The sequence below is a fragment of the Macaca mulatta genome, chromosome 8, assembly GCF_049350105.2.
Source record: "Macaca mulatta isolate MMU2019108-1 chromosome 8, T2T-MMU8v2.0, whole genome shotgun sequence".
In the NCBI taxonomy this organism is placed as follows: domain Eukaryota; kingdom Metazoa; phylum Chordata; class Mammalia; order Primates; family Cercopithecidae; genus Macaca; species Macaca mulatta.
In genome coordinates, this window is record NC_133413.1 from 80,121,314 (window position 1) to 80,144,494 (window position 23,181).

Consider the following 23,181-nt stretch of genomic DNA (forward strand, 5'->3'; position numbering starts at 1 on the left):
TAGGGATACATGAGCAGGATGTGCAGGCTTGTTACATAGGTAAATAGGTAAACATGTGCCATGGTGGTTTGCTGCACAGTTCACACCATCACCCAGTTATTAAGCCAAGATTCCATTAGCCATTCTTCCTGATGCTTTTCCTCCTCCCAACCACCCACCCTACGACAGGACCCAGTGTGTGTTGCTCCCTGCCATCGTGTCCATGTGTTCTCATCATTCAGCTCCCACTTATAAGTGAGAACATGCAGTATTTGGTTTTCTCTTCCTGAGTTAGTTTGCTAAGGCTAATGGCCTCCAGCTCCATCCACGTCCCTGCAAAGGACATGGTCTCTTTCTTTTTTATGTTCATACTATTTTCAGCTAAGCCTATACATTAAACACTTCTATAAAACAATGCTTCCCTATTTCCTATTTGTATCTCAGTTGTTGTTTATAATGAAAATAAAGTATGCCATTTTCACTACTCAAAGAGAAGACCAGAAGAAATAAAGCTGAGCTCTTACTAAACTCTTAACAGCTGTATTCTTGATCTTCCCTCAAGTAGCAACTGCTCTTTAGTTTCTGTCACCTTGCCTCAAACATGCTCATAACCTCCACCAAAAAGACCACATAAAATGGCAAACTGTTGAAATGAGAAAGAGCACCAAGAAAAGATGTAAGTCCTCGCAGGAGGAATACAACTCAAAAAGGATGACATAGAGGGTGAGGGCATCAGTCTCTTTTGCTCTCACCACTGAGAAAAATTTGGCACTATAACCGGCTTGTTATGCAAACAGATAAGGGGCTTTCTTCGTTTGCACTCTACTACCATTTGTAAATCCTCTGAAGTTTTAAGTAATTTGATTTTCCCTATAGTTTATGAAATATACAACCTTCAATTTTTGTATAACAATTTACGCTTTTCAACATGCTTTTAAACATTTCATTTGATTTTGACAACCTATGGATCACGCCACATAACTAAGTACTTACGCCCATTTCAAAGAAATAGAAACAGAGACACATCTTAGGTGATACATGCTGAAATATTAATGTATAGTGGTATAAGATCATGATGTGTGCAGTTTACTCTCAATAGTTCAAGGGAGAAATATATATACATACATAATTATGTATATAATATATTATACTTTATATATATATAAAATCTCTGTGTGTATATATATAGAGAGAGGGGCAGGGGGAAGGAATGAAACTGATAAGGCAAGACATTGAGGCAAGTTGTTAACCATAAATGAATATGGGTAACTGGCATGTAAGTGTTCTTTCTACTACTCTTCCAAATTTTCTATAAGTTTGAAATTATTTTCAAATACAAATTTTTAAAAATTAATTAAGGAAAGTTAAGTAATTTGTATAAATAAACAGCTGATTAGAGGCAAAGTGAAGAACTAGGATCCAGGTCTCCTAACTGTAATCTATTTCTGTAAACTGAAAGTAATTTCCACTTAAATTATAGTCAGCCCTTCATATCCACAGTTCTACATCAATGGATTAAGCCAACCTTGGATAGAAAAACTATTCAGGGGGAAAAAATACAACAATAAAAAAATGCAAATTTTAAAATACAGTATAACTATTATATTTACATAGCACTTATCTTGTTTTGGGTATTATAAGTAATCTAGAGAGGATTTAAAGTATACTGGAAGACGTGTGTATATATTGCAAATATCATGTCATTATATATCAGGGACTTGAGCATCCCTGTGGTATCTACAGTGGGGTTCTGGAATCAATTCTCCAAGGAGACCAAGGGAGACTGTCTTTATAAATCACAATCATACGTTTTGTCAGTCAGTCATCAATAATCAGTACCATAGCTCAGGAGAAACTCATAATGATTTATTAATAACCCTTACTTATACATCATACTACTCGTTGCAAACTGTTTTCACTGACCTTATTTTAGTTATCTTCATAATGCTTCCACTGAAGTGGATTGGACAGGCATTGTGGGACCCATTTTGCAGTTGAAGAAAGAGGCTGTGAAGGTTACTTATACCATTAATGTTCACAGCTACTGAATGGCAGAGTTTAGAAGGATGCCAAGAGAGAATATTGGAAAGAACACTGGTTCTAGAATTTAGGATTTAAATTCCAATATGCCTTCTTAGCATTCTAATGCTTTTTTATACTCCTACTGACCATACCTAAAACTTCTAGGGCTCACATTATATTTGGCGCTAGAAAAGCAACGTTCTTGCCGGCACGGTGGCTCACGCCTCACCTGTAGTCCCAGCTAATCAAGACACTGAGGCAGGAGGATCACGTGCACCCTGGAGTTCCAGGCTGCGATGAGCTATGATTGTGTCCACTGCAACAGAGTGAGACCCTGTCCCTAACAAAGCAAAAATCAAAAACATTCTCTTAAAGAACAAAACAAAATGACTGAGAAATATGTCTGTTTTACTTACTAATGTTATATATATAACAGTAACAGCTAAGATTTATTAAATACATACTTACCATGTACAAGTAAGTGCTGTACATACATTATCTAATATAATTTATGCAACATCTCTATGACATAGAATTCTCTTGGTCCCCAATCTTATAAGCAAGGAAATTGGCTCTGAGAGTTTGACTGACTTGGCCAAGGTTACAGACTTGCAGGGACCAAGGTTGGATATGGACCCAGAAATCTGACTCCAGACCCCCTACCATTAAATGGTCGTTATTCCACATTTTCCTTTTTTTCCTTTAAGTTCAGCTGACTTTTTAACAAATGTCTTTTCCTCATATTTAGTAATTTTTAAATTCTGAAATTAAGATCATCCTTTCTAGAAACATAGTTTATATGGAAAAACATTTGCATGAAAAAAATAGACCTTCCTTCTTATTTGCACCCTCTTGAAAGCAGACACCACATCTTATCTGCACCAACAGCAGCTCCTGGCACACATGGAACACTCAATAAATGTTTGTTAAATGAATGAATAATGTTCAGAGTTCTCTATTAAAAAGTTTTTACATTATCTAAAATACTTAAAGACAAGACCTAAAAATTAAGTTGGTTCAATTCACCAAATCTCAACTTTATAGTAAAGCACACAGTTTCAGTGCCAGAAAAACAAATAAATGAAAGCAGAAAATAAATTTCACTTTCAAGAAATTTTTAATTCTGCCCTTGGAAAGTCAAATTGCTCTGTGGATATTTGAACAAATGTGGCCTTTGACTATCTGGATAACCTTTTTTAGATTATAATCTATTGTCCGCATGGCAAAAAGTTATGCCCAGGCTCACTAATATCTGCATTTCATGATTTTCCTTTTGCTATAACCAGATAGGATAAAAAAGGAGAAACAGTCAAGCAAGGACCATGGTCCCAGGACAGGAGGAGAACCACCTCCAGGATATACAGCTTGCTTTCTTCTTCTTCTTCTTTTCTTTCTTTCTTTCTTCCTTTCTCTTTCTTTCTTTTTCTTTCTTTCTCTCTCTCTCTTTCTTCTTCTTCTTCCTCCTCCTCCTCCTCCTTTTCCTCCTCCTCCTCCTTCTTCTCCTTCTTCTCCTTCTTCTTCTTCTTCTTCTTCTTCTTCTTCTTCTTCTTCTTCTTCTTCTTCTTCTTCTTCTTCTTCCTCTTCTTCTTCTTCTCCTTTTTCTTCTTCTTCTTCTTCTTCTTCTTCTTCCTCTTCTTCTTCTTCTTCTTCTTCTTCTTCTTCTTCTTCTTCTTCTTCTTCTTCTTCTTCTTCTTCTTCTTCTTCTTCTTCTTCTCTTTCTTTTTCTTTTCTTCCTCCGCCTCCTCCTCTTCCAGACAGGGGTCTCACTATGTTGCTTAGTCTGATCTGCAGCTCCAGAGCTCAAGCTATTGTTCTGCCTCAGCCTCCTGAGTATTTGGGACTACAGTTGCATGTCACAGCACCTGGCTACAGCCAGCTTTCCAAGGTGCCCGTCACAGTTGCCCTCTGAGCAATGACTCAAGAAGGGACCAGTTGGAGCGAAGATGGGAGCTCAAGAAAAGTGTCAGGATACACCTTGCCACCTCCTTCTTCTAACCCATGCTTCCAACCCTTCCTTTTGTGATTTCTTCCCACTCCAAAATTCCCCATAATATTTATTTGCATACATGTTCCCCCAAATAAGAATGACTAGGCATATTGAGAGGACCACATTCACCTACCTCCCTTCCCACTTTAGAATAACATCATTGTTCTATCCTGTGCATTCCAGTATAGCACACAGACATCTTAAGTGCAGAGCTTAACTTTATTGCAACATAAGGGAATTTCAGGGTAAAAACTGCATTTGCGAGGTCAATCACACATGGGCCTCAGGTTACTCACCCTGACATGGTTTAAAGCCTTATAGCAATTCCTTGTAGGTACTGCCTGTTATCACTCCCTTGGCTGCCTGTCACCCTTGCCTCAGGCTCCAGCCTTAGCCTCAGCTTCTTCTTCCTAATGCACCTGCCAGCCCAAGACATGAGTCGTTTCCAGATTCTGCAGAACGAGGCTTTTTCCTGTCTAAGTCTCAGCACATCCTTATCAGCATCTCACACAGACTTCAACCTCTGCAGTCGGCTTGTGTCCAGGGTCCTAGTCCCCACCACTGCTTCGTCTTTATCCTTTCCATCCAATGCCTTCTCCTGTGCATTCCCACACTCCTGCCCTCTGGCAGGTACAGTTTCGCATTTGTAATTTATGCTTCTACCTGCTTACACTTAGAGGAAGTGACAAACCGGATTTGGCACATATCGAATTTCTTGGACTATGTTCATTTTTTTTCTGTGTCTGGAATCCACCGTTTTCCAGCAAAAACTTTCTTAAGATTTCAAACACCAATCCCAACACTCTGAGTTTACATGCTTGAATGACTGCCTGTCCCTGGGGCTGAAGTCACAACATTCAGGTTATTATTAATGATTGTCAATCACCATCTTTTTGGGTCCCTGTTGTTTTGCCTTCATATAATTTAATATTTATATTTAAACACAGAAACTTAGGCAACTGTCAGAGTCACTCCTCAGCTAATGCTCCCTGGAAAGGCATATGCTTTTTGCTCACTCAAGGCAGATAATACTGAACAAGTGCTTCAGAATGTTCATGCTGTAAAAGACTCTCAGAAAAGGAAGGAGAAATTGAATGATACTGAGTCCTTACATATTCAGGACACGGCTATTTCCTTTCAGATTTTGTAATTCCTATACTGGTCATTCTAGTTCTAAGTAAAGAAAGCAGGCTTTAAAAAAAAAAAAATCACAAACCTGTAGAGCTAGGTTTTGGACCCAAGTCAGTTTGTCTCCAAAAATTCATGCATTCTCTCAAAAGAATATAAATGCATTGTATATAAATGCTAAATAGTAAAACCCAGACATTAATTACATGGAGGCAGTTTACATTTTCCTGCAATTTACACCTTTTTTTTTTCCAGACTAATTAAATTTCCTACGCTGGTAAAGTGCTTCTTCCCACAGTTTACTAGAGTTTTTGGTAAAGAGCTAAAAGAAGGTTTGCTGTGAAGCTGGCGAGGAAGAGAAGACTGAGATTCCAATAAAAACTTGTTAACTGGCGTGCAACACCGTGCCTATTAAGAGTAGAACAACTCTCCTACAGAATACACAGCCGAGTCTATACATTGCTTGTTAAGTACTGGCCCAAGTGCTCATGTCTCAGACTTGTCCCTTGGAACCATGCCCAAGCCAGCCCTGAGAGGGTTGGAACAACCCTCCCGCCCCCACAGAAAACACTGCTGGTTATTTAGAATCTAGGGCATCACAATGAACATGCCTCAGTATTTTCATAAGGTATTACTACTGTTGTTGTTCTGAAAAAGCAAGGAATGTGCACATTTACTTAATATGTTCTTTCTTGATTTACACGTCATTGATTTTTTAATCACTTCCAGAAATTCTTAGTAAATGGTAAAAGAATTTCTCAAATAAATATGTTATCTTTTCCTCCAACAGAATGCCAGATCACTTCTTGAAAGATCATTTCCAGATTCTTCTTCAGTTCAAACTGATTTTCACAAACTTAAATCTGCACACCATAATTAGGAAGCTACTGTAGGCCAATTTATTCGGTTAATTTGCATCAGTCTAAATAATTTTTCCTGACAGATTACTTCCGTTCTAAGTACCAAGTACTTTTTAATCCTAGTCAGGTTATTGCTAAGGATAAATGATTTCACATTTCTCATAAAGATGCCTGTCATTAAGAATATTAACACAAATTCCTTCCCCTTGAATAGAAATGAGCTGTCATTTTAGCAATGTTGCTGTGTCAGCCTTTCTATTGTCAAACACAACAAATGATGGGAAAATCATTTACTCTTTAGAATTAGTCAAGTGAGGAATCCTTTGAAGTGGGGGTGCAGAGTTTCGCCTGAATTCTATAATCACGTAACAGCGAGTACTGTATGTATGTTGGTAAAATGTTGTGAAATTTAATGAGGACTATTTGTTGCCGTAAGACCTTCCAGACAGAATCTATCTCTGAAAAAGAATTCCCCACTCCTAAAATAGAGGTCTGATGAGCAACAGATGTGGTTTAAATGAACCCTTGTTCAACTGAACCAAGAATATATTGTGATCTGTATGAGGCACAATTCAGAAGAGAGGGGAGGTGGCTACAACACAGCCTCAGTGTTGAGTTTGGTTGTGGGGTTTAAATATATTTATTTATTTCATAAAGTTTCTCCCATAAGGCACAATGCAAATGAGCTTTTAATTAATACAATCTAATGGTCAGCGGATGGTCTTCATGCTGTTTATAAAACAATTTACATTTTTATTTTGTAGTCTAAGAACGTGTGTCGAAAAGCATTTCAATGAGTAGCCATAACCTTCAGAGTGATATATGTCCTGGCAATGATTTGTGAGTTCCACAACTCAGTTTCTCCACCCATAAAGAGAAGATTAGATCGTTGTTCAAGAATGACAACTATTTAATATTTGGAAATGACTAAATAATGAAGTGCCTGGATTCTATAGAAATGCCAAGGAGAAAAGAAGATTAATTTCAAACCGAAGTCTAGTGCAAACATGACCTTCCTATTGTAAATCTCATGAATAGGAAAAGAAATAACATCTAAAGCTTTGTTTCTAGGGCTGAGACTCTGGAAATATATTAATTTTAGGTTGTTTCTGATGGCAAAAAAAAAAAAAGGATCTGTTTGTTATAATCTCTTGCCTGTGGAGATGAGAAAAAATTCTTCCTGCTACATTTTACTGAAATAATGCAGTTAGCAAAGATTTAAATGACAAGAATAGAAGGTTCATCTTTTTGTCCCTTTGCCTCTAGGCAGGACTATGGTTAAGCCATCTCAGCAAAGAGAACAGTGCTGTTGTTTCCAAAAATCTCCAGGTGAGAATGATAAAAATTAAAAAGAGCAAGAGAGAAAACTCAGGGGCCCTGAAATTAATAAAGGTCAGTTCCAGCTCACATCGTTTCAGTTAAAATTTATTTCTATTTGGAAATAGCCTAACAGCAAAACTCCAACGAATGGGCTGTTTGGCACTAGCTCTCAGTGAAAATTCAATTTAGTATTACTACTAATGTCTGCTCATTTTTATTCGCCTCCTCTTCACCCTGTTGGTGAGAGAGGGAGTCCATCCTAGGGATCTGGGGATGACCAAACACACGGCACACAACAGTGGACAGATGAGATCCACAGCAGCTTAGAGTCACATAAACTCACAGGCCAGGGAAGGAGGATAACACATACTATGCAGGGCACACAGGGGTTGCACTGGGAACAGAGTGGACAAGCAGAGGCTGCGGGAGGCAGTAGTAATAAGAAAATGCGTTGCCCTCAGGCTCCCCGGGGAAGATGAAATTGGCTTGTTTGAATAATTGTGTGGGCTGGTAAGGAAGTAAAACCCATTAGGTTGAAGACCTGGTGGAGTGAGGCTGGCCCAGCCGACAGAGGAATAAGCCAGGTGGGCATCCTTTCCTGCTGGAGGGGACATATCTAGTGAAAATAGAGGAGCTCACAGTTAGGCCTTGGGGAGTCCTGGTAAGGCTCAAAGGTAATAAATACCAAGGTAACACGTGAGATTTCAGGCCTTACAAGCCAATCCATACAAACTATGCCAACTTATATGAGACTCATGTTCCCGTGACCATGCCTGATCTCTCTAAGGTCTTTCCCACACCTATTTTGTCTCACAGGAAAAGAGCCACTTTCGACTAGGTTGATAAAATGGGAGTTTAAGCAGTTTTTCTAGTAGGAGGACTCTCAGGCCAAGACCATGTAATTAGCTAAATGACGCATGCAGAAGTATCCTACACTCCTGGCTTTGGTTTGAATGAAAAGAGTAGGAGAGTCCTAAATCATCCAGACAAATTACAACTTTAACTCTTTATTTAATTTTAGTTTGTCACAAGGTAAATGTTGACAAACTTTAGACTTATAGCCAAAGGGCTAAAAAAAAATAAGTTTAGCTTGCCATTGTGGCTGTATTCCCGCCTTCCGTTTTTCAAGAATACTGTCGGGACACAGAGTCAGGTCAGGGAAATGTAGATTCTCTCATTTCCCCTGGGATTTAACAAATGTCCTTTATCTAAAAGACAAAACTTGAAATGTTCAGGCTCTGTCTGAAACTACTGGCCCCTTGCGTCCTTTAGATAAAGGACATCTGAAGTTAATGCTGGGCCTATCGCCCTTAGTTATACCATGTTGGACAAGGCATTTTATCTTCTGGACCCCAAGTTTCATCCTTTTCTTTTCTTTTCTTCTCTTCTTTCTTTCTTTCTTTTTTTTTTTTTTTTTTTTTAGACAGGGTCTCACTGTGTTGCCTAGGCTGGAATGCAGTGGCACAATCTGGGCTCACTGCAACCTCTGCCTCCTGGGCTCAAGTGATCCTCCCACCTCAGCCTCCCAAGTAGCTGGGACTACAGGTATGTGCCACCACACCTGACTAATTTTTTTTTTTTTTTTTTTTTTTTTTGCAGAGACAGGGTTACACCATGTTGCCCAGGCTGGTCTCGAACTTCTGGGCTCAAGCGATCCACCCACCTTGGCCTCCAAAGCGCTGGGATTATAAACATGAGCCACCATGTGTGGCTATACTCTTTAATGAGGAAGTTAAACAAGAGTTTTAAAATATTTTTTTAGCAGCAAAACCATTGTCTCAAACAAAGTCTAAAGTCACTCTATAAAACAGATGGAAATAATGTTTATCCATTTGAATCCAACGAGTAAAGTCCAAGCCAGATTGCCTGGCCTCCCACACATTCGCCCGCTTCCCACACACTGCCAAGGTTCCTGAAGTATCCCTTGAAAGCCTAAAACTTCTTGGAACCCAGTTTGAAAACCGCCAGATGAGATAATATCTCAGGTTTCTTTCAGCTTTCAGTAGAATAGAAAAATCATTGACTACAGAGTCAGATAGACCTAGATTCAAATCCTAGTTCTGTCACTTTCTAAGCTGTATGACCAGACTCCATTTACCCATCTGTAAAGTGAAAATAAAAATAGTTCTGCTAGGTTGAGAAGACATGTAAAGCATCTAGCCCGGTTCCTGAAACCCCAGAGGGATTCATAAATACTAACTATAGTAAAGGTTATGGTCCTCACCTGAGCATAACAAAATGACAGACGATCCTACACTTGAACTACAAATTTGCAGTAAGATCTCTGTCATTCCTGAAGCCGAATCCTCAGGAATTTGAGGCCAAAATTCTTTAAAACCTGAATTGGTTTTCATTGTTCCAAATTAGTGGAGGGGGGAAAATTCTTCCAATTCACTGAACAATTCACTGAACAATCTGTATGCGTGGAGAGCGTGTATTGCATAGACACACCCCAAGTCTCTGAAATGACACCACGGTCAATCCAACTGGCAGAGATGAAATTTGAAGCATGTTGCCTTTACCAAAAAATAACAGGAGAAATGTCATTAAGGACACTTTAATACAAAGCCACAAGAAATTCAGTATCTGACAGCTCGTGTTCTAAATTTCACCCCATATCATAAAACAATTCACCCGAGAGCAGCTGTTCATTTGCTAAGCTGCTGTTGTGATAGCACATATTCTTTCAATAGTGGAGGAGTTCCTCCATAAAATCTATCCCAGAAGCCAGTGATGTCTGAAAAATCTCACCTTTGGGTAATTTTCCTGGCATTCTGTAAAGGAAGTTCCACTTACAGGTCCCCTAATGTGCAGTAGCAAAGAATCAACAGATGCCAACATTCCTGTTTGCCTCACGAACTTACATCCTAAAGTAAGCTGACTTAAGTTTAGAGGCTCCCCTACAAGTTTTAGAAAAGCTTTCTTTTTTAACTTATGCAAGTTTACAAACCCTCATGAACCTATTGCATATATCCAACAACCATCCATATTTTAGTACCGTGTGGTGGCTCTCACCTATGCCCATATAGCTGACGACAATGCAGGTAAGATCTGGTCAGCTGTCAGTTTCATTCAGTGAATACTCACTAAGCACCTGCTTTATGTAGGGCCCTGTCCTGGGCCACCAAGGAGAACAACGCAGGGTTCCAAACCTATGGAGACAGACAACGCATGAGGAATGACAACAGAGAAACAGAGTCACAGGGAGAAAAGAGGGGAAATCAGGAAGGCTTTTGTAGGGGAGGCGGGATTTGAACTGAACCTTGAAGGAAATGGGTGTGAGGATTGGGGTATGAGTAAAGATGGGAAATGGAGAATTGAAAGGCCATCTTTAGAGAATGATTCACATTCTAATGTGCTGGGGGGTGAGGCAGGAGGGCGGGATGGGAAGTGGGAAATTAGTGTGGAGACAGAAATTGTGGGCTTTGAGTGCCAAGATGAGGATTTCTTTGCGTGTTGGGAAGCAGTGGCAGGCGCAGGGCAGGATAATAATAATTTTAAAGAAAATATGAGTAGCAAGTCGGGGGAGGGGGGAGGGAAGCTTGGTGCTCAGAATAATCAGAACTTTCTCAGAGGACCCAGGCTCAGTGGAAAGAGCGCTCTGGTTCCGTTTATTGCTCCCACAGAGAGGAGAGGAGAGACCCAGAGACGTTTAAAATTAGAGGGATCGACAGGGCACAGGGAACTCCTGGCCAACCATCCTTAGGAAAACAAGAGACCAGGAATAAAGAGAACCAGCAGAAGCACCTGGTCTGAGTCTAAGAAACATCAGTGTTTACTAAGCACTTGGTCTCTGGAACGCCTGGCTTTCCAAATACCACATCTTCCCATCCACTCCATCCTGCCACAGGCAGCTACTGTGCCGGGCGGGTGCTCAGGGAGCCGGAACCGCACGCCTGGAAACCCTGAGCCTCTGCCCGCCGCCCTCTAAGCCGGCCGGCTGCAGCGCAGTTTGTTTGCCGAGGTTTGCATGCACATATTGAGTTGCCCTTTTTTTTTTCCCGCAGTTCTTTCAGCCGTGTCCCGAAATTCACCCCTAGTGTAACTTCTGCCTCTGCTCCTCCTCTTCTTGGAACTGCCTTTTGTTTGTCTGGCAGCGTTGGTTCTATGGGGGTGTGTGATGATAATAATACGCGGGCTTATATAACCGTCTTCATCTTGCGAGCACTTCGCAGACCGTCGCTAATGAATCTTGGGGCCGGTGTCGGGCCGGGGCGGCTTGATCGGCAACTAGGAAACCCCAGGCGCAGGGGCCAGGAGCAAGGGCAGTGAGGATCAGAGGCCAGGCCTTCCCGGCTGCCGGCGCTCCTCAGAGGTCAGGGCAGATAAGGAACATGACTCTCCCTCTCCGGAGGAGGAAGGAAGTCCCGCTGCCACCTTATCTCTGCTCCTCTGCCTCCTCCCTGTTCCCAGAGCTTTTTCTCTAGAGAAGATTTTGAAGGCGGCTTTTGTAAGTATCGTGCTCTGCTTTTACTTTAAAAAGAAAGAAGACAAACTTTCCTTCCTGTCCCTGTCCATTTCATATTATTTATTCATTATTCATCATATTATTATTCATTAGATTCTCAGATGATGGAAAGTATGTTTCTGGCCAAAGTCCTCCACCCAAATTTGGTCCCTTGTAATGATAATAAGAGGGGAAAGAGTTTTCTGTTGATAATTAATTCACTTAACAAAATAGCACCCAGGTGAGGTGCTGAAATTGGCCACTTTGACAGCATTCTGGTGATGTCTGGCTGTTGATACACACCACACACACACAACACTACACACACACACACACACACACATACACACACACCTTTTTGCCCTTAAGAGGAGCCCTAGTTAGTCACCTGGCTTGTTAGACAAGGAGAAATGATGCCACTTCGATCTTCAGTTTCTCTGCCTTGGGTAGTCACAATTTCAATCAGTTGTAATTGCTGAAAGTTTCTTTTCACACTATGAAATAAATCCCATCTTTCAGTGCAGGCTTGAAACTTGCACTGACTTGGGTAAACTGTACAAAACACTGTAGCTATAGTGAACATGTGAATTTTTATTAAATTTTTCACTGCATAACTGAAGGTTCTAATATTAAAGAAACATGGACACTAACTTTTTAAGCACAGGCAAAACTCAAAGCCCTGTTATCAAACTATGTTTCTGTAAAGAGTGCTGAATTAACAGAGTACTCTTCTCAGAGATTATGCTCACTGCTTTGAGAAACTGCTTTTTAACAAGAGGTGAACTTAAAACTCTAGAATAACATGAAGAAAGACACAACTTCTGAATACTTAGCAACTATGACTTGCTATTTGAACAAGCCAAAAAACAAAGGGTCTATTTTGGGCAATTGTACAATTTGCATTTATAAAACCATGATTATAATTTGGTATGCTATGAGATACTGAGATTTATTGTTTTAATAAGATTTCAGGTAAGAAAACTAAGAACTATAAATTGGTAATAATGTAGAAAAGCAAGTCCTCTCACTTTTAATGCTGTAAGTGCTGTGATTCGTTCATAAGGCTTTATCATCTTTGCCTCTAGATGAATGGATGTGAAAACCATGGATAATATGTGTGTAGATGTTAGTGTGTATATGTGTCTTTAATTATCTTAAATTCTTACATTTATTGTATCTATCTAGTGCTCAGTATGTTACATGATAGTATAACATCCAAAATGGATCAAGTGGAGAAACTTATTTCACATTAACTTTCAGATTGCAATATTTATTCATTATTTATTAACACACATGAGAAATATTATAAAATTATGTCTTTGTTTCACATTCTCTTTAAATGATATTTTCACTTAGAATTCTCTGTGGCTCCCATGAAATTCTAAGGTATAATTGAAGTCAAAAATAAGACTGGATTCTAGTTGCTTTTACCCCTAAATTTAAAAGTGATATTTCAACACCAAATTCTATACGTTGCCTAATTTGATTACAAAGATGAACCACATAATCTCAGCATTAGCCTCAAAGTCATACTCAATCATAATAGAAAGAACACAAGCTTTGATGCGATCTGGACTTGAGGCTTAGTTTGGTCATTACCTAGTTACATGACCAGCAGCAAGATCTTTAAGATTTTCAGCCTCAGGTTTCACATCCATAAAGTAAGATCAATATTACTTACCCCAAGGAGAGGAGTTGAAAGGCCTAAAAGGAAATAATATATGTAAAATGTCTAGCACCCAGTCTGAAAGTAGTGGCATTTTAGTCCATTTTAGAGCTTTTTCATTTACTCTATTTTTTCGTCTTTCATTCAATTCATTCATTTATTGAGCATCTACTATGTACTGCGTGCTGAGCAAAGCACCAGTGGTACAAAGATGAATAAGATTCATATCCTACCTTGGAAGAGTTGGTAGTCTAAGGAGACAGACTTAAACAACAGATGATTTTCAAAACAAGATAATAGCAAAAATACAAATGTGTTCAAGATTAAGAGTCAGTACTAAAGCCAGAATGGTTCCCTCTGCCTAGTAAAAGTCTGAAGCCAGAATGGTTCCCTCTGCCTAGTAAAAGTCAAAGGAACTTTTCAGAGGTGTTACATGATAATCAGGAGGTGTGGAAGGACATTCTAGAAGAGCAGAGCACTGGAGAGCAAGAAGTAGAAGAAAGCCTGGGAACAGGAACTGGGTCAGATGGTGCTGGAGTGTTTAATTTGGGAGGCTGGAGGTCCAGTAGGGGCCCAGTCCTCAGCATTTGCTGCTTCATGCTGAGGTGTTTGGACCCATTAAGTTTAGCAAAAAAAAAAAAAAAAAAATCATCCATGGACCAGCCTCTGATCTGCATACCGTTCATTTTTCTAGGTCACATTACGATAAGAGCTTATTTGTGCCCAAATGTAAATCCACTACATCACTAAACCATTGTTTGGTTCAAGGGACTATTTTGATTATTTGTTTGTTGCAAACCCATCTCAGTGATGGAAGCATTGTAGCTGAGCTCTTATCTCACCCAGGCTCAGCACTTTCAGGATTACTTTTTAATTAGTGGGAACACATCAGAGGACTTTGTGTGAGGCTGAGAAGACCAAGAGTAAACAAGTCTTGTGATTTGAGTTTTGGAAAGATTTGATGTAGATCATCTAGTATCCTATATGAGCGTGTGCTGGGCAAAGACCTGGGGCTAGCAACACTCTCGGAGGCCAATTCAGAGACTATTGCAGGTCAGGAACAGTGTCTCAGGCCGGTAATCCCAGCACTTTGAGAGACTGAGGCAGGCGGATCACTTGAGCTAAGGAGGACAAGACCAGCCTGGCCAACATAGTGAAATTCCATCTCTACAAAAAATGCAAAAAATTAACTGAACATGGTGACACACACCTGTAGTCCTAGCTACTCCGGGGACTGAGGCAAGAGGATCGCTTGAGCCTGGGAGGTGGGGGCTAGAGTGAGCTGTGTTTGTGCCACTGCGCCCCAGCCTGGGTGACAAAGTGAGATCCTGTCTCAAAGGAAAAAAAAAAGAGACTATTGTAGTGTTCCAGTGAGAACTGCTGGGAGCACTGGGCAGTGTAGGTGGACAATAGGGCACAGATTCCAGAGATATTTAGAAGGTAGAACATTCTTTTTTTTTTTTTTTTTTTTTTTTTGAGACGGAGTCTCACGCTGTTGCCCAGGCTGGAGTGCAGTGGCGCGATCTCGGCTCACTGCAAGCTCCGCCTCCCGGGTTCCCGCCATTCTCCTGCCTCAGTCTCCTGAGTAGCTAGGACTACAGGCGCCCGCCACCGCGCCCGGCTAATTTTTTTGTATTTTTAGTAGAGACGGGATTTCACTGTGGTCTCGATCTCCTGACCTTGTGATCCGCCAGCCTCGGCCTCCCAAAGTGCTGGGATTACAGGCTTGAGCCACCGCGCCCGGCCAGAAGGTAGAACATTCTTGACTGGATGAAGAGAATGGAGGAAAAGGAAACTTTCGTAATACTAGTTTTGGGCTTGGGCAACTGGGTAGTTGTAATAGAATACCATAAAACAAGAGGAGGTACTGGTTTATAGAAGAAAATTGAGTTAGTTGGAGTAATATCAGGTTGAGATATCACTAAGAGGTTAGACTGCAACACGGAGTAAAAATAAAAAGCATTTTTTTAATATAAAATTATTGTCTGGATGTGGTGGCATGTGCCTGTAGTCCCAGCTACTCAGGAGGTTGAAGCAGGAGGATCTCATGAGCTCAGAGGTTCAAGGCTATGGTGCACTATAATCAAGCCTGTGAATAGCCAGTGCACTCCAGCCTGGGCAATATAGTGAGATCCTGGTTCTTTAAAAAAAAAAATGCTAGATTTTTGTCTTTGAAATTTTGAGTAGATACATAAAGACTGAGCTCTCCCTATTATGTTCTAATCCCCCCCCCCAAGAAATGGTCACTATCTGGACTCAATTGAATCAGAGCTTTAATCTTACGTCCCTGCTGCCAAATGAATTTTTTTTCTCATTAACATTTAAATAGGAAGCCCATGTCTAGGGCAGTCTTGCCAGTAGCTGTGTGTACCCTCAAAGAGAGTAATTTTTACTTCTTCAGAGACTTCAGAAATGAGCAGAGACTAAAGATTTATGAGCCAGTAGAATACTTATTCATAAAAAGCACATATGCATAAAGAAGTAATACTCATCAAAAACAAGCCCTTTCCTTAACAAGGATTTTTCACTTCTGTTGAACGAGGAACTCACTCAGAGACTAACGCAAAGGAAGTAATTTCTTACCTGGTCATTATTTAGCCTACAATAATTTCATCCTTCTTCAGCATGACCAGTAAGTTCTTCCCATACTCTTGAACAGAGCATAATTGGAATGGAGAGGTGAGTAACATTTGCAAATTTTTTAAAGATGACAACTGGAAGAATTTTAACATTTTGAATGAATAGAAATCAATCTGATTAGCAGGCAGGAAGCTGTGACTTTTTAAATCTTGAGGTCTGATTACTTGATAACCCTGGTTTTCTTTTAGCCTTTCACCCTTTCTATGCTCAGCACTTAATCTTCTAGGCAAAGCCTCTATCGGATTTCCTGGATTTCAGAGCTCTTACCCTACCTGAGCACTTCAGAGCGAATGCCATTTCTTATAAAAGGGGCTTAGCCCCAGACTTTGTGGCTAGTCTTGCAAAGTGGTATAATATTTCTTTCTGGTAGGTGAACTGTATCAACACATTCAAAAACAGATTTAAAAAGCCATTTCCACCTCTAAATATAAAAAGCCTTACCACTTATTAGAAAGATAGCATTTGACAACAATCTGAATTTCTTCTGCTTCTGATGGCTCACTTAATTCACTGAACTTTGGAAATCATCTTTGACTTCTGAAATGGTGAAAAACATTTCTATTTTTGCTTTTGCCATAAAAAAAATGAAGTGTCCCAAAAAGGAACTGTTAACATCTCAGCTATGCAAAATAATCACCAAATACATACTTTTGAATAAGATGACTTTGCATCATGGGAAAGTTTATTATTTAAGGAAGGAGCAAGATATATTTGGGGAAATTCCCATTAGCACAATTGAAGTATGAAGAATATACTGAGCTTCCATATATGGTGCTGGTCATTCCACATTTAGGTTACTCAAGCTATTTAAACTTGGCTTCATAAGCAAGTGCTACACCCTCACCATCTTTTTAGGTTTGCTGACATAATGATTTACTCCCAGTTGGGTGCTGCCCGAGCCACTGTGCTTTGCCTCTGCAGCGTTTGAAGAGTGGATAGGTCGCAGCTGTGCAGTTCCCCAGACACTTGAGTCCAAACTGTTGCTGGATTTTGCTTCTTTCTGTGCTCCATGGAAAGCTGGAAGCTCCTCAACTTTCTCTTGGGTTTGGCTTCCTGTTCACATGTTTTCTGGCCCCATGTCAATTGTGTATGAAGTAATAGTCCCACATGCATGCACCATCCACAATGGCAAGATTTGTGTGGTTCAGCACAAGTTTTCTAATGAGCACACTTTGGACCTTCCAACAACCCTTTAAGAAAAGCAGTTTGGAGGCCGGGCGCGGTGGCTCAAGCCTGTAATCCCAGCACTTTGGGAGGCCGAGGCGGGCGGATCACAAGGTCAGGAGATCGAGACCATCCTGGCTAACACGGTGAAACCCCGTCTCTACTAAAAACACAAAAAACTAGCCGGGCGAGATGGCGGGCGCCTGTAGTCCCAGCCACTCGGGAGGCTGAGCCAGGAGAATGGCGTGAACCCGGGAGGCGGAGCTTGCAGTGAGCCGAGATCGCGCCACTGCACTCCAGCCTGGGGGACAGAGCAAGACTCCGTCTCAAAAAAAAAAAAAAAAAAAAAAAAAGAAAAGCAGTTTGGAACCAGTTATTACTTTCCAAGGTGACGCGAGCAAAGAAAGAATTTTCTTTTTTTTTTTGAGATAGAGTCTTGCTCTGTCACCCAGGCTGGAGTGCCGTGGCACAATCTCGGCTCACTGCAAGCTCCACCTCCTGGATTCAAGCAATTCTCCTGCCTCAGCCTCCTGAGTAGCTGGGATTACAGGTGCATGCCACCACCCCTGGCTAATTTTTGTATTTTTAGTAGAGGCGGGGTTTCACCATGTTGGTCAAGCTGGTCTCAAACTCCTGACCTCATGATCCACCCGCCTCAGCCTCCCAAAGTGCTGGGATTACAGGCGTAAGCCACCGCGCCCAGCCCAGAATGTTCTTAAGCAACAAGGCTAAAGCCACTTTTAAGAGACAATTAAAGGACAATTGCAAAGGAAAAATGAACATTTACCTTACACATCTGTCTAAATGTGTGTATGTGTAAAGTATATAAAAATGCCTCCAATTCACAGTTTAAAAATATCAGTTACTGTTTCAGCATTTTGCTAGTGATGAATGGCGCTAGTGTTTCCACTAAGGACTGTTATTTTAATGACATTTCTCTGCAGTAAAATTTGATGAGTTTACAAAGTTTCAGAGCCAGGAAATGCAGCTTGGTTTCTGAACAACTGAGACAACCAAGAGAGTTAAGTTCAATCATCTAGTTGCTTTATAGCATGAATTCCTAAGTGCTAACTGCAGTAACACACTGACACAGAGAGTGAAGCCAAACCAAACTCTTAAAGTACAGCTGTTAAACTATCAAGCTTAACTTCCCGATATATTCTCAACAGGTGAAATTCTGGCACACACCCACACTTATCTGAAGATGGTAATGTCAAATGAATCGCCATACGTGCCAACATTTTATAGAATTTTAGAGTAAGAAGAGATATTGGAGGTCTTCCAGTTTTACCTTATCCTTTCACTATAGGAACAGAAAAACTGAGACTCATGAGTGCTCTCTCTCTGTCTCTCTCCACACACACACACACACACACACACACACACAGAAACACACACACACACACACACACACAGAAACACACACACACACACACACACACACAGAAACACACACACACACATCTGAGTTGTGCTGAGTCATTACTTACAGAAAACATCCTAAGTCTGACTTAAGCAACAGAAAGGGACGCAGTGACCCACAGCTAGGCCACTGGTTTCCTGGTCCTTTCAAGTTTGTGTGGCCAGCTTCAGCCCTGTGGGCTGACAATTTGTTATTGCTTGAGAAAACATTCAGAGTCTTGGAGTCTATATTTTTAACCAAAACTTGAATAAACCCTAAAACAAACCAAGGATCCATCGGTGACTCAGATCCTGACTGTCCTTTACAGTGAGGCTTGGCCACCTTCCAATAGTTACTGGGGCCACACTGTGATCCCATAAGATGGAGACGAAGCCCAAGACACAACCCTCGCTCTGAGAAATCCTGAAACCCGACCGGAGAGATGAGACCATCATGTATACAGGTCACAGAGACGGTAGTGTGTGATCACAGTTCACTGCAGACTCAAACGCCTGGGCTCAGGCAATCCTACCGCCTCAGCCTCCCAAGTAGCTGGAACTACAGGTGCGCACCACCTTGACCAGCTATTTTTTAAATTTTTTGGTTGAGATGGGGGTCCCACTGTGTTGCCCAGGCTGGTCTTGAACTCCTGGCCTCAAACGATCCTCCCACCTCAGCCTCCCAAAGTGCTGGGATTACAGGCACAAGCCACCACACCTGACCTACACATTATCATTTTAATGATGAGAAATCAAAGTCTACATTTATAAAATTTAAGAAAACTCTGGTCTCATTTCATGAAAATGTCTTTTGATTGCAAATATGCAAGGAAGGTTGTATCTTTATTACTGGTCTAAAAAAATCAATCCAAGTAATAATGATTGCCGATCTTTATTGAACCCATATTTTGTTCTAGGTAGTCTTCTAAGTTTTTCACATGAACGTTTTCACGTCATCCTCACATCAACCCTATGGGGTAGATAACATTTTAAATTCCCATTTATCAGAGGAGAATACTGAGGCATAGAGAAATTAAATAATGTGCTCAAGGCCACATAGCCAGTGAATGCCGTAGCCTGGTATTCCGGCATCTCATTCCAGACTCGGCTGCCTGGTAGCATATTCAGAACAGTCTCAGAAAAGGTATTCTTTTGACATCAGACTGTGCCAACCTAACCACAGCCAGATATTTTTGACATCACATTTAGATGTAAACTTTCACTGTAGGAGATCATGAGTTGCACATACGATTATAAGCACAAACATGTATGTGTCCTCTCAGAACATATTTTACAAGTGGGCATCTGCATGATGCTTCTAATAATTTGTGATATCAGCACCATGGAGACAGGATGGAAAAGTTCTCCTGGAACTCCCCAACCCCCAGGAGGAGAAGCACAGTGAAGGGAGTGATCTAGAGGCCTAATTGGTGAGGTGGGGCACATTGCAGAGGGTGGCATAAAACTAGCAGTGGCGGAGTTTCACTCCAGTGGAAAGAGGGGTGATGAGAGTGGAAAGAGGGGTGATGAGAGTGGTGTGGGAGGAAAGTGAATCCTGCAGCACCAGGCTAGCTCCAAGGAGGTGCTGCTGCAGCAATTTTGTGGTAAGAATGGTCCATCGAGAGCAAAGCAAAGGACCTGGGGCTTAACCTGACTTGCCAAGGCCAGCTCAGGATAAAAAGAGATTCCAGGCCAATGGAGGGAAAAAATCTGCATCCATTACCTCTGAGATCCCCCCATGTGTATACCAAGGTACAATTGTATTCACCAGTGGAAAAGTATGAAAACTCTAAATGAAATGCTTTATTAAACATTAATATTTACATGGGCATGAGAAATATTTTTAAATGTAAAGGAAATTCTACGTTGTTAAATAAGATGTCTAATTTCCCTATTCTATCTTATATTATGTTCTCTTTTATATCATATACACATTTACATACAGTGTGTATGTGTCAGAATGTTCATGGCAGCAAGATTGCTTCATCTGATATTTACAACATTAAATGAGGGTTTCCTCTTATTCAAAGTGCTCAAATTTATTTTAATCACTTACATTTTTCAGCTGTCAAAAATGTGGAATATAAACAAATTTAACCACTTGGAAATGCTTACTTTGCTGCTCATCAAATAATAGCTTGCTGCAACTTTAAAAGATTCTATGATTCAGCTCATTTTCCTTTAAAATAGGTCTCCCAACCTGAAATTAGACAGCACTCAACCTTTAAACTTGGAACACTTTGTAAACTTTTAAAAAGAAACTCTTCTTTAATGGTTCTATGAAATCCAGTCAAAGAATGATATGAAATGAATCTAATGGAAAGTCTTTTCTTTGTTGGAGAAGCGGTCAAAATAGAAACTTCTACAAAAGGACCGAATCACCCACAATGCTTCAAAGACTCTTGCGAGTGATTGTAAGAAAATCGGTCTGGATGAAATTTGGAGAATATTATTCCTAATGATCACCCCCTTCGAGGCCGTGAAAGGGCAACATCTGAAAGATGAGAGGAATTGCTGATAAAACGTAACTCACGGCACTTTTGCTCTTCTCCATTGTAGGTGCTGACGGCCACCCACCATCATCTAAAGAAGATAAACTTGGCAAATGACATGCGGGTTCTTCAAGGCAGAATAATTGCAGAAAATCTTCAAAGGTACTCATCAAATTTTTATCTCTAGCTTAAACCAAGGGCCACCTGGGCACTCTATGTCACTTGAAGAGGGGAACATTTCACGGATGGGGAATTGTTAAGAACTGGCAGAAACTGAAGAGTCAATGGTCCTCTACCTTCCCATCACATTCTCATTCTTGTTGGCTGAGGGAGCTAAAAGGGGCCTTCCACGTGGCAGAGCCATGTCATGAAATCAGTCCTAAGAAATGTCAGAAGAACCATCTGTAAAATGGGAATCTAAACAATCATATGACTATTGACATATTATTAGCTGCTCAGGAAGGAAGCTCGGGGAATTAGGGGGCAGTGTGGTAGGCCCATCATCCACAACGTACTCCACAATGTCAGGAGTGAAAACTGTACCTGATTTATTCACAGCTTGTCTTCACAGTTTCTTTCCTTGGCCAGATAAACATTAGTGCCAAGAGCTTTCATGGAGCCAGGGATCATTGTGGCAACCCATCTCAACAATTTCACCTTGGTGGCAAAAACATTTTTAGGGGTTGGGTTCGTATGAGGGTACAACCCCATAAGCCTTTTTCAAATGTCAACTTTGAGAGTTGTTCCCCTTTGCCCCAACCAAACTAATGCAAGTAAAACATTTAGTTCCTCTTGATTTCATTAGTCACTCTTCAGAATCATTGCTATTTGCTTGATTTTTTTTTTCTTTTCTTCTTTTTCTTTTTTTTTTTTTTTTGAGAGGAAGTCTCCCTCTGTTACCCAGGTTGAAGTGTAGTGGCATGATCTCGGCTCACTGAAACCTCCACTTCCTGGGTTCAAGCGATTCTCCTGCCTCAGCCTCCCAAGTAGCTGGGATTACAGGCACCTGCCACTGCACCCAGCTAATTTTTGTATTTTAGCAAAGATGGGGTTTCACCATGTTGGCCAGGCTGGTCTTGAACTCCTAACCTAAAGTGATCTGCCTACCTCAGCCTCCTAAAGTGCTGGGATTACAGGCATGAGCCACCATGACCAGCCTGCTTGATTTTTATTCTAAGCCTTCTGTTGGCCCAAGTTGGCTTGGAATAAGTCCTGTAATCACCAAAACGTTCATGAACCTCACCCAAAAAGCAATGTCTTCAAGTCTGGCCTGAATTTCAGGTCTGCCTTGGAGGGTTGTTTTATCCAGCTTCTCTTTCTAATACTTACGGAACTAAACATTTTTGTCTTCATTCTACAAGTTATATGTGAAGAAAGTGAATGAATGGTTCAAAGTGTATGGGAGATAGGTTAGTTCTTTGACATAAAGTTATAAGCATTAGCAGTTTTTCTAGAATTCTTGGAGCTTTGTCTGAAGATGGCATGGGGTATTAACCCCAATGGCTGATTACAACACTGTATCAGATGCTTGTCATAAATGAGCTGAATCCACAGTAAGAGAAGATAAGTTGAAATCCAGGTCTCCTTACTTCAAAGCTCTAACATGAGAAGAAAATATTCTAAAACAGAAACTTCAAAAGATAAATGTTTAATAATTCAATGAACGAGTTCATTGAATAAGTAATAAGTTCAATGAATAGAACTGGAACTTCTCAAGAGTTATTTATCTTCTTGAATCAGCTTGTGAACATTTTCTTTGTGAAACTCTAGCCTGATGCATCAACTTTTATGTTGGAAAAACCGAGGTTGGCCTTCGGTGCCATGCCATTCAAAATTAACTGTAGAAGAGACTGGAAAACCCCTGATACTACAAGAGCACCCATCCTTTCTGAAGAGGTCCCTGAGGACCTGATTTCTCAAAGTATCTTTCTTAGTTTCTCTTGTGCCATGAAGAAGCCATTCCCCCCCACCCCCACCCCCGAAACGGAATCTTCCTCTGTCTCCAGGCTGGAATGCAGTGGCAAGATCTTGGCTCACTGCAACCTCCAACTCCCGGATTCAAGCGATTCTCCTGC

General features: G+C 40.7%; 1 protein-coding gene across 7 annotated transcripts in view; it reads left to right on the forward strand.

Annotated features, from left to right (window-relative positions):
- Window positions 1-23,181, forward strand: part of SULF1 (sulfatase 1) — a 193,755-nt gene that overhangs the window by 14,703 nt on the left and 155,871 nt on the right. For 4 of the 7 annotated variants that reach the window (XM_015145536.3, XM_015145534.3, XM_077943759.1 and 1 more), the window contains exons 1-2: window positions 11,468-11,746; window positions 21,174-21,268. The gene's annotated coding sequence lies outside the window, so the exon portion shown is untranslated. Of the gene's footprint in view, window positions 1-11,467; window positions 11,747-21,173; window positions 21,269-23,181 lie in introns of those variants that run through there. The other 3 variants (XM_015145538.3, XM_077943760.1, XM_077943758.1) reach the window with 1 other exon arrangement.